The sequence below is a fragment of the Terrapene carolina genome, unplaced genomic scaffold, assembly GCF_002925995.2.
Source record: "Terrapene carolina triunguis isolate 2854851 unplaced genomic scaffold, T_m_triunguis-2.0 Scaffold210, whole genome shotgun sequence".
Taxonomy (NCBI): Eukaryota; Metazoa; Chordata; order Testudines; family Emydidae; genus Terrapene; species Terrapene triunguis.
Genome location: NW_020664561.1, coordinates 8,336,820 through 8,346,669, shown reverse-complemented (window position 1 = coordinate 8,346,669; position 9,850 = coordinate 8,336,820). Strand labels below are relative to the sequence as shown.

The following is a 9,850-nucleotide window of genomic DNA, read 5'->3' as shown; positions in this document are numbered from 1 at the left end:
AATAGTTTTGCGGGGACCATGATTGCCGCTGCACTGTCACGTGACAGCGTTTCGAGGCGGACATATATACCGGTGGCACCGCCTCCTTCTTCCCTTTTGCTGAGCTGGTGCGTGCACTACAGTGGTCTGGCGGTTGGGTGAGTATCGCGCGCGTTTAGGCCTCTCTGGCGGCTCGATGCTGATCAATGCCGACTCCATCGCGGTCCCGACGCGGTGTGGCCCCCCTCTCGGAGGGGCTTTGCCGCCGATGGGTGCGGGCTGAGGAGGATGGAGGTGGATTGTCCAGCCCCCCCCCCCCCCCCGTGTGTGGGCTCCTGCTCCTCGTGAGGCGCGAAGCTTAGGTGGCTTCATTGATGTTAATGGGGGACTCGTGGCCCGTGAGCTCTGGCCAGGTCGGCGCACCACAGGGCCCCTCCCCCAGCGTGCAGCGCTGCCCCCCGTCGGCCTCGCTGAAGGAGGAACGTTGCATACTGAGGGTTGTAGTGCCCTTGCGCTTTTCTAAGTTGGCGTAGGGGTGGCTTTGGTAGGCGCCGACTTTGTGGGCATCAGAGGCCCTGCATTGTAGGGTTTGGGATTGGACTATGGGGTTGCACGTGGTGTAGTGCTAGGTGAGTTGGACTCTGCCCTTAACATCTCCGGTCTGGGAGGGTCTTCAGCAGAGTATCAAGTGACTCTAGTGTAGTGGTTTTCAACGTATGGTTCGCAGGTGATGCCTAAGATTTTCAGAGGGGTCTGCACCTCCATTCAAAATGTTTTATGTTGCTGCAAATGAAAAACGCCTGCTAGTAGACCTGCCAAAGCAAGTCTGGTGTGTGTGTGTCACAGTCCCTGACTCTCAACGCAGCCCATTGCTTTTCCTAAAGCTGTTCAGACACAGAATTTTTAGGCCTGAACTCTACCAACCAGCAACTTGTAGGACTAGATCAAAAATAGCGTTGTGGCCCTGTTCCTGCATTTTATAGTGATGTGTAGAGTCCTATGTAAGCTCGTAGTAGATTAACAGATCTTGCCATAGCTTGTGTGCCCATTGGTAGCTTCTCAATAGGAAGTAGCTTGAGGAGGGATTGGTCTTTCTTCCAGTCTGTATAGTGAAGGTGGAGATAGAACTGGAAAGATGTAGCATCAGTGTAGTTGGAGGGTGGAAATGCCCTTAGAGTAAGTTGGAAAGAATATATGAACATGAGAACACGTGGTGGAAAGTGTTGAATCTTTCCTAGTGTAATGCTATCTTCAGTAGTAGGAGAGCAAGCAAGTCTTTGTACAAGCATGGTTTTTCCTTAGTAATAGTTAACAGGTCCCAGATTTCCTTTTTTTAATGGGATAGTGTCATGTCTCAGTGCAACTTGCCCTCCATGTACGTGCACATGATGAAAACCATGTTGGTAGGGACATCTGAGAGTATGATGAATACCAACATCTCTGAGCTGGACATGGGGTATATTCATTGCTGTGCAATGGCATAAATAGTTTGGAGGTAGTATGTTCTAGTCCAGTTTAGACAGGCAAAATCAAATTGTATTCGTGATTGCCTGAGTGTAACTAGGTGCCTCTATAAAGTTATAATTGCATTGTAGAAGGAATGGTGGGTAATCATTAGTGTCCCACTTGGGGGGGGGGGGGGCGCCTGTATTTTCTTATTGCAAAAAAATTATCTCGTTGGCATTAACTGGCCCTTTTAATAGTCTGAGATCTAACAATAGTGCCTATAGAACAGGTTTAAATGAATTTGTAGTAGTGTGTGCTGTAGCTGTTCTGGAATAATTGCTTTGGAGTCGTATTAGTCTTGCACCTTTTGTCAACCTGACATAAAATTTTCAGACTATCTAGGTAGGCTTTTTTCTGAAACTGAGGGAATTATGTAACATATACATTATATCTTCTGTTTTTAGCCATGATACATCAAGCAAGTTCTTCCCTCGCTGGTAACTACAAAACTGGTAGGTACTGCTTTCTAACTGTAGGGTTTAATTGGAGAAAAAGTACTATCTGGCCTAGTACAGATCCACTTGAAAATGTCTGGCTTGACTATTTTCAAGAAATCTGGAGTGCCTGCTGATCTCTCAGGAGGTGCAGGGCTAGTGTTGCTCCATGAATCGTCCAGTAGCTGTTTATATAGCACGTTGCTCTTAATTGGCCATCTTCTATGGCTGCATGGGCAATAGGACAATCACTTCAGATAGGCCTATAACAAAAGGTTTTGAAGTGAAAGACTGCGCTATTAAACTGAACAGCCAATGATGCTTTAAAGATAAGAGTAGTGGACAGAAGTGATTTCTGAGAACTCTATTCTGAGGCTTTATTCAGTGCCTGTTATCTTTGATCTCAGACTTTGTTTTACCAATGCTTGATTTGGTTTCTTTGTTTCTTTTGTTAGCAGACAGAGACCTGATGCCACTTGCTAAGGTAAAATCATTTTTTAATTTTTTGCATCATAAATGAGGGACAAAGTTACTTAAAGATAACTAAATGTAAATTACGGTCTAGAGGCCTTATTTTTTTAATCCGATCAGTACGCTAGCTAAATATTTCCAGCAGCTAAATACCAGACTTTCCCCTTGTGCCACAATGATGACACTTATTTGCTACTCTTGACAAGAGAATGATGAGAGCTCTCAACCACCTGTATTTCAAACTGAGGCACAACACTGTTGGGAACAGTTTCATCTATTGATGTCTGAACCTGTTTCATAACTCTCCTCTCTTTTCTCAGGTTTTAATGGAGGAAGTTGGAAGCCCCATAGAAGGAAGATTCTCCGGTAAGAAACAGAATAACTCCTCTTGGAAAAACATATCCATGGCCCATTAATGGGTTTCTCCTTCCTTCATGGAGCTGAGGGAGTGCAATGACAAGGATGGTTATGGAAGATGTTTAGAGTTCTGTGTCTGCTTAATACATCAGAACAATTCTAACTCTTGCTATTACTCAGTTTCTTGGATTGTCTTCTCCGGTTGAGTAGCTGTCTCTAGAGCATCTTTTCATTCAGAGCCACTCCTGCCTTTTGGTAGATCACACTAACTAAACCAAACTCCTTATTAGAAAAATAGCTTAGAACCAGTCTCACCAAAGCCGATACAGTGATGACAACATAGTTCAGCAGAATGCACAGTGACGAACACAAGCTTTGTCTTTCGCTCCTATCTGATGTATCTGGCTATCATGTGATCCTCCCCGATACATATTAGTAATGGTAATGGTGCCTAATTTTTCCTTTTCTCTTCATATAGGCCTGGAAGATGAATCCTGATGATGAAAGGTAAGTCATTAATTTTGACCTGGGCAGGTTGTTCCTCTGGCCAAAACTGCTGATTAAAAGTGATGTTTGGCTAGTAGATAGTGTCTAGGGAAGAAATCAACTCTAAAGAAGTGGCTTATTTTTGGGCTGCCCAAGTCTTTCATGCACCTCAGACAAATTTAGAAGTAAACTAGGAAGTAACTTGACTTGCTCTGTATTTTCAACTGCTGTTCTCTCTTCTCTCCAGTGGAGGCTGTATATGATAATAACATAGTTCAGCAGATGGTCTGTGAAGAACATGCTGTACTGTCTCTTGCTCCTATCTGATGCATCCTCCAGTTGCTTGTGACTTACTCTGGCAGCTAGTTCACAAGGAAAGCTCAGGTCATAAATGTGCTCTCCCTTTGTCTACCAAAAAGTGCTCTGAAGACTGGCTGGCTTACGGCAAAATTTCTTTTTTTGCTAGTCTCTAGTAACTGGATTAGAGAGAAACTCTCAAAAGGGGGAGAGTCAGTTCCCACAAACCTAGAAAAGGTGAAGCACAGACTATATTAGGGATAACTTGGTGTAGAACTTATTTTTGTGCTTGGATACTATTGATCCTAAAACGCATTAGATCAAATAGCTTGGTTTAATACACTTAAGTCAATGGATGTGCAGTAGCTTTACAGGAAATGCTATGTAAAGCCACTTCTCCAGTCTGTTTTGCCCATTAAACCAGAACAGTTAGATTTGTAATGTTACTATGCTATCTAAGCACTTCAAGATAAGACACTTAAGTATGTCTACACTACAGCGTGTTCTACGTTGGTAGAAAAATCTTTTGTAGATAACCACCGCTTCTGAGGTGGATTAAGTTGACAGAATCTTTTTTTGTCAATCTAGCTGCATCTGCGCTGGGAGTTAGGTCTACTTAATTTCACAGACCTGAGTGATGTAGTTCTGTTGACTTTTGTTTTAGGTGTAGACCCAGCCTAAGTGTCTAACATGCTGGTACCCTGCTGACCGTATTGTTTTTGTGGTCGTCCCCCTCACGCCCCAGGTCTGTCTTCCATCTGTTTTGTTTGTTTTGTTTTGTTTTATTCTTACATTGTTAGTTCTTTGGGGGAGAGACAGTCTTTGTTCTGTCTGTACAGAGCCTTGCAGAAAATTGGTCTTTGTCCATGATTGCTCCTAAGTGTTCCAGTAATACAAATAATAATAAATAACTAGTGGTATGGGTACCATAAATATCTCTTCTTTACAGGCTGTGTTAAATAGATTGGCTTCGGATGACCACCTGCCTGATGTATGGAGATAAAAATTCCAATTTGAACACAGTTCCATAATGTTTGCAGGGAGAGTAAAGCACAGGACACTTCATACAAAGGTAACTTTGGAGGACACACTTCTAGTGTAAATACATATTTCACACTGTCCTGCAGTCACCTATTGAATCTGCTTTACTCTTGCTTCTGTCCTATTGATTGAGTTTGAATGTTGGCAGTAGGAAACCTTAGACCTTTCAAAGTGAAGCCAGGAAGGGGAAAATATATGGAACAAACAAGAAATGTAGTATGTAAGGTTGAGCTAATAGCATCTGATCCTATTAGACAATTTTCACTAGGATTCTTCAAATGTGTACAATGAATATTCTTATAGTATTAAACCTGCTCTACGGGGGGCAGAAATCCTAAGACTGAACCATGACTTGGAGTACTGGGTTTAATTCTTGGCTTTGCCACACACTCCTTCAGTATTGGGTAATTTGCTTCATCTCCCAATGCCTTGTTTCTTCATTTTATGGATGGAGAATAACTTTCTCTGGCCTGTCTGTTGAAAACGTAAGCAGTTCAGAACAGGGACTGTCTATGGTGCCTAGACAATCCCTGGTAGGTTAATGTTTTTAGAAAGCTGATTTGCATTGTACAGTCATATGGTATACAACCTCTGCTTTACATTGCAGCAGGCGTAGCTTTAGGGTAAGCGGCCACACCAGTATTTTAATCTGGCAACTAGGTTTAATTAGATTGCCAAATGCAGAGTACTTTTTTATCCTGCTGTAATTGTAATAACATTAGAAGTTTAACATGCTATTGACTAATTGTGGGAACTGTCTGGTTTTTAAAATCTCTATCCATAAGACTAAGAGGTGGCACTGGCAGATGCAAGAAGCTGTTAAGTTAGTCAGGGTTTGCTCCAGAGAGAGCCCTGTCCACCTTTATTTGGGTGGTGGGCTGATGTGATCTAGGCCTCCAGACTTGTCGTCTTCACTGCAGAGTTAACTTAGGGGCCACACCTGAGTAAGACCCTAACTGTTCACTGTCCACCTGTGGCCTGAGTGGTGGTACTTTACACTCAAGCTAGTGTATACCCTGGGACAGGCCAGCTAACGCCTGAGTGCTGCTTATCTCCTTGCTTTGCAGTCAAGACTCAGCTAAATCAGCTGAGTGCTGATAACCATCCAGTGCCTTCCCATAACTTCTACCCTGTGTGCTCAGGACAGGCAAGTTCTCAGACAGCTCACTGAGCAAATCATAGCCATGGGATATGCACCCAAAAGTCCTAGCAACACACAAGTGGATGCAGCACCAGTGTGGACCAGTAACTAAGATATGGCTTTGCAGTCTGGCTGCTTGCACCCAGGCTAAGCCAACCTGGGTGCTCAGACCCAACTGCTGATCACCTGAGTTACTTCATCAGTGAGGAGATGTACCCAGGAAGGGGGCAGTAAAATAAAGAGCTCCTTGAGAGTCTAATAGGATTGGTGCAGGATTCTTAGGCAAGTACCCATCTCCTAGGTTAGAGAGGAGGATGTCATGTGTAATGGAAAACAGGCTGTCTGTGTACTGTAGATGATGATGAATCAGGTCTCTGATCCTAATGAGGATAAAATTGACTAAACACTGATACAGTTGTATAATAATTAAATACTATAGCAGCTTATTATGAGCTCCAGCTAATACCAGCTTTCTCTTGCAGGCTTCCAGAGGGTGCTTGGGTATCCTGTAAGTACTGTATTTTTAACTTCATGGGAATACTAGAGTAACTAGAGGTGGGAAAGGGATGGGTCTAGAGTATGCCTCTAAAATAATAAGGTTCTAGCTATAATCAGAGGATCTGTTAAAGTATATAGAAATATCAATGCTGGTTGCTTATTGCACATCACATCCTAAAATAGTAGAGGGATGGGGGGTCGAACTGGCAGAGGGCCCAACACTAACAACTTACCTAGTATCAGAGGGGTAGCCGTGTTAGTCTGGATCTGTAAAAAGCAACAGAGTCCTGTGGCACCTTATAGACTAACAGATGTATTGGAGCATAAGCTTTCATGGGTGAATACTCACTTCGGGCGTCTGACGCCCGAAGTGGGTATTCACCCATGAAAGCTTATGCTCCAATACATCTGTTAGTCTATAAGGTGCCACAGACTCTTGGTGGCAACTTGCCTAGTGTAGCAAACATGTACAGCTCCCATTGACATGAGAGAACCGTTTCTCATCTGATACTCCACCACAGCCTATCCCCACCACACAGATTTTAGTTAAAAACAGTTTGTTGCCCAGTCCATACAAGCAGCCTGTATGATGAGATGCAAATAGACTGACTCAATCATGGAGGTCTGTAATTAGCTCTATCTGATTTCAGGCATCTGGCTTGGATTTTCCTGTTTCATGGTTGGTTGTCTCTGGGTTGTCCTGACACTCTGCTTCATTCCAGGACTGGGGTGACTTGGATGTACAGAGTGCTGTTATTAGCAGTGGTAAGTCATCAGTCTGCTAGTTTTGCTTTGGTTTTAACTTCGCTATTGACATAATGTAATAAATAGTTCGGTTCCCTGCTACAGTCTGGTGTCCAGGTGCTGGCATCTAAGGGTCTCATGCATTATAGTGGAAATCATACTAAAGTTCTTAATGTAGAATTCCTGTGAGGTTTCCTGGCTTGTCCTTTTTCCTTTTCTGCCACAAGATTTCAGGTACTGTTAGCCTGCAGGGCTCACTTAAGGATAATCCAAGGTAGTGCTTCACCAGAGACTTAATGCTTTGTTTTGAGACCTGTGGATAAACAGCCACAGTGGATTTTGAAGACTTGTGTTCTAGGGAATCGTGGAATGTTGTAGGCTAATACACATAGCAGCTGTCTCCTACAGGGTTTATAATGATGTTGACAAATGTCTGACCTGAAATCAGTATGTGGACTACTTCATTACTGAAAGACCCTGTAAATGAAGTAATACAGAAATGAAGACACACTGTTTTACTTTATGCAGAATTGCTTCCTTTTTACTCCTGGAGAGCTGTCAAAAAGAAACTAATGCTCTCACTTCTGCTTGTTAGGTCCTGGCCCTGTCTTGACTAAATTTGGGTGAGTATGTATTTTTGTTTAGACCAATAAGTTGTTAACTTGTAGCTAGTAGGAGCATTGTTGTAACCAGTGATGAAATTAGATTCTGCCAAATGAATGTCCGTGATATTACTCCTTTCCGTTCCATTTACTCTGAGGTTACATTCTTGCTCTGTCAGAGTTCGAAATGGGAAAGGCAGTGTGTCCTCTAACAATGACTGGCCCAGAAGCTTGGAGTGGAAGGGATTTTAAAAATGTACTGAATACATGGAGTGTATTGTGGCTTCTCAACTGTTAGAATACTTTAACTTGTCCCTTTTGCTCTAAAGGGTACCAGTTTAAATGACACTTATGTCTGGATGAATACCTCTCAGATGATGGGGTCTGAAACCTCTACTGCTTAGGATGGGCCAAGGAATGATCTGTTCACCCCCTTAAATGATTAAATTAACAAAGCTTTTTAAAAGCTGGTTCATACTTCACTTGATCACTTCTGGTAGTCTTCCACACTGTAGATCGAGGAAATCTAGTCGAGCGGGTTATAGTCTAGCTAGTTTGGGTTACTAATTCATGTTATAGTACACTTTAAAACAACTTTCTTTTCCCCCATAAGCGTTAATATTAGAAGATGATGGATGATCAGGACAGCATTTCAAGTGAGAGGTTTGTATCTTATTCTGTTCCTTTTGGGTTATATGTGGCAAAACCAGCTGGGTTTTAATCCTGTAAAAGTAACTGCATTGTGTGATGGAACCAACCTTTCGTTGTTGTGCTTGTATGAAGCTCAGTGGCTTCACTTAAATACTATAGTTTTAAACTCTGATCCTAGATACAGATGTGTACTACTGTCAAACACTAACACTTTCAAGAATGCGGAGATGTGTGGTAGGTGCGCCTCTAAACAATTAAGGAGCAAGCCCTTGTTCCAGTTGTAAGATACTGGGGCTTTCAAAAAAAACCTCAGTTTTAGCCCAGCACTGTTCTCACTATAGTCAGTGGGGGTAAACTCCCATTAACTTAAATGAGAGCAGAGGGGGGGCCAACACAGAGCACTCACGAAAAATGTTAATAGGCTTGTAAGGTGGGACTTACCCATCTTGAGATGCTCCTAAATTTTCTTCTGTTTTGAATATGCCTCCTGCACCCACTTTAACACTATGATACCACAGAAGCAACATGGGAGTAACTTACAAAAAGCTTAAATTCCTACTATAGCACTTTGGGTCACTCTGCGAAATGGTGATGGCAATTCTTGCAGCAGAGTATTTCATGGGATGAAATGATTAAAACTGCATAGTACACATCTGTGCAGAACCTTGGTCTCCTGGGCCCTAGCCACTGGACCACAGTGATGACTCGTTGTCTGCAAGAGTCATATATAGGTGCAAATTCGCCAACATTGATATTGGTGTCTGATTAGTACGAGACTATTCCTCCAGTACCTGCAAAATGTAAATGTTCAGAGAGGATTCTAGCTGTGAAACCAGACTGAGTCGATTCACTGCACTTGGAATCCACATTAAAATCTACTAACTGCATATCTAGGATGCCTCCCTTGCAGCTGTATGATAGAGGTTACCTTCCCCCGTGCTTTCCTTTACAACTGAACAAACAGTGTCACTTGGCTTGTGGCTAGAATTGAAGCCTGTGATGACTTGGATTATAAGAGTAGTGGACAGAACGGATTTCTGAAAACTTCACTCTGAGGCTTTGAAACTAGTAGTATGTCTGCAGGCAGAGCAAAGAATGACATGTAACATTTGAATTTTTTTTTTTTTTCCCCTCCAGGGCTGGAGCGCACTCCTGGAAAAAGGATCACTTTGCTGAGGTAACTCTTCACTTGAACTTGGAGTAGAGTCTTTGCTCTGGTTCCCTGGCTGACAGTGGAAGCACACACTATGCTAGATATGTGCCTTGAATAAAGTGTTTGCAGCCATTATGAGCTGCTCTGCTTTTTAGAGTTAGCTCTGGACAGTTGCCAGAAGCTGGGAATTGGTGACTGCAGATGAATCACTTGATTATCTGTTCTGTTCATTCCCTCTGAAGCACCTGCCATTGGGCACTGTCGGAAAACAGGATATTGGGCTAGATCACTAGTTCTCTAACTTTTTGAATTGGTGACCCCTTTCACACACAAGCCTGAGTGCAACCCCCCCCCTTATAAGTTAAAAACACATGTTCAAATATTTAACACTATTATAAATGCTGGAGGCAAAGCAGGGTTTGGGGGTGGAGGCTGACAGCTCACAACCTCTCATGTAACAACCTCATGACCTCACCCCCAGTTTGAGAAC

General features: G+C 42.9%; 1 long non-coding RNA gene and 9 other non-coding genes across 13 annotated transcripts in view; all 10 read left to right on the top strand.

Annotated features, from left to right (window-relative positions):
• Positions 1 to 83: 83 nt before the first annotated feature.
• Positions 84 to 9,850, top strand: part of LOC112107365 — a 16,366-nt gene continuing 6,599 nt past the window's right edge. Inside the window, exons 1-8 of one of the 4 annotated variants that reach the window (XR_003369958.2) lie at positions 85 to 137; positions 1,890 to 1,937; positions 2,375 to 2,403; positions 2,711 to 2,756; positions 3,226 to 3,254; positions 4,480 to 4,602; positions 6,195 to 6,220; positions 6,933 to 6,975. This is a non-coding gene — a long non-coding RNA (uncharacterized LOC112107365). Of the gene's footprint in view, positions 138 to 1,889; positions 1,938 to 2,374; positions 2,404 to 2,710; positions 2,757 to 3,225; positions 3,255 to 4,479; positions 4,603 to 6,194; positions 6,221 to 6,932; positions 6,976 to 9,850 lie in introns of all 4 variants that reach the window. The other 3 variants (XR_002908169.3, XR_002908167.3, XR_003899867.1) reach the window with 3 other exon arrangements.
• On the top strand, positions 1,354 to 1,431 carry LOC112107450. The gene has a single exon (XR_002908184.1). It is a non-coding gene; the product is annotated as a small nucleolar RNA SNORD74 (small nucleolar RNA).
• LOC112107446 lies at positions 2,230 to 2,296 on the top strand. The gene has a single exon (XR_002908180.1). It is a non-coding gene; the product is annotated as a small nucleolar RNA SNORD75 (small nucleolar RNA).
• Positions 2,559 to 2,640, top strand: LOC112107440. Its single transcript, XR_002908174.1, has one exon. It is a non-coding gene; the product is annotated as a small nucleolar RNA SNORD24 (small nucleolar RNA).
• Positions 3,068 to 3,151, top strand: LOC112107442. Its single transcript, XR_002908176.1, has one exon. It is a non-coding gene; the product is annotated as a small nucleolar RNA snR60/Z15/Z230/Z193/J17 (small nucleolar RNA).
• Positions 3,484 to 3,568, top strand: LOC112107443. The gene has a single exon (XR_002908177.1). It is a non-coding gene; the product is annotated as a small nucleolar RNA snR60/Z15/Z230/Z193/J17 (small nucleolar RNA).
• Positions 6,792 to 6,856, top strand: LOC113407328. Its single transcript, XR_003369967.1, has one exon. It is a non-coding gene; the product is annotated as a small nucleolar RNA SNORD44 (small nucleolar RNA).
• Positions 7,366 to 7,429, top strand: LOC113407331. Its single transcript, XR_003369969.1, has one exon. It is a non-coding gene; the product is annotated as a small nucleolar RNA SNORD78 (small nucleolar RNA).
• LOC113407326 lies at positions 7,642 to 7,717 on the top strand. The gene has a single exon (XR_003369965.1). It is a non-coding gene; the product is annotated as a small nucleolar RNA SNORD47 (small nucleolar RNA).
• On the top strand, positions 9,199 to 9,266 carry LOC113407332. Its single transcript, XR_003369970.1, has one exon. It is a non-coding gene; the product is annotated as a small nucleolar RNA SNORD75 (small nucleolar RNA).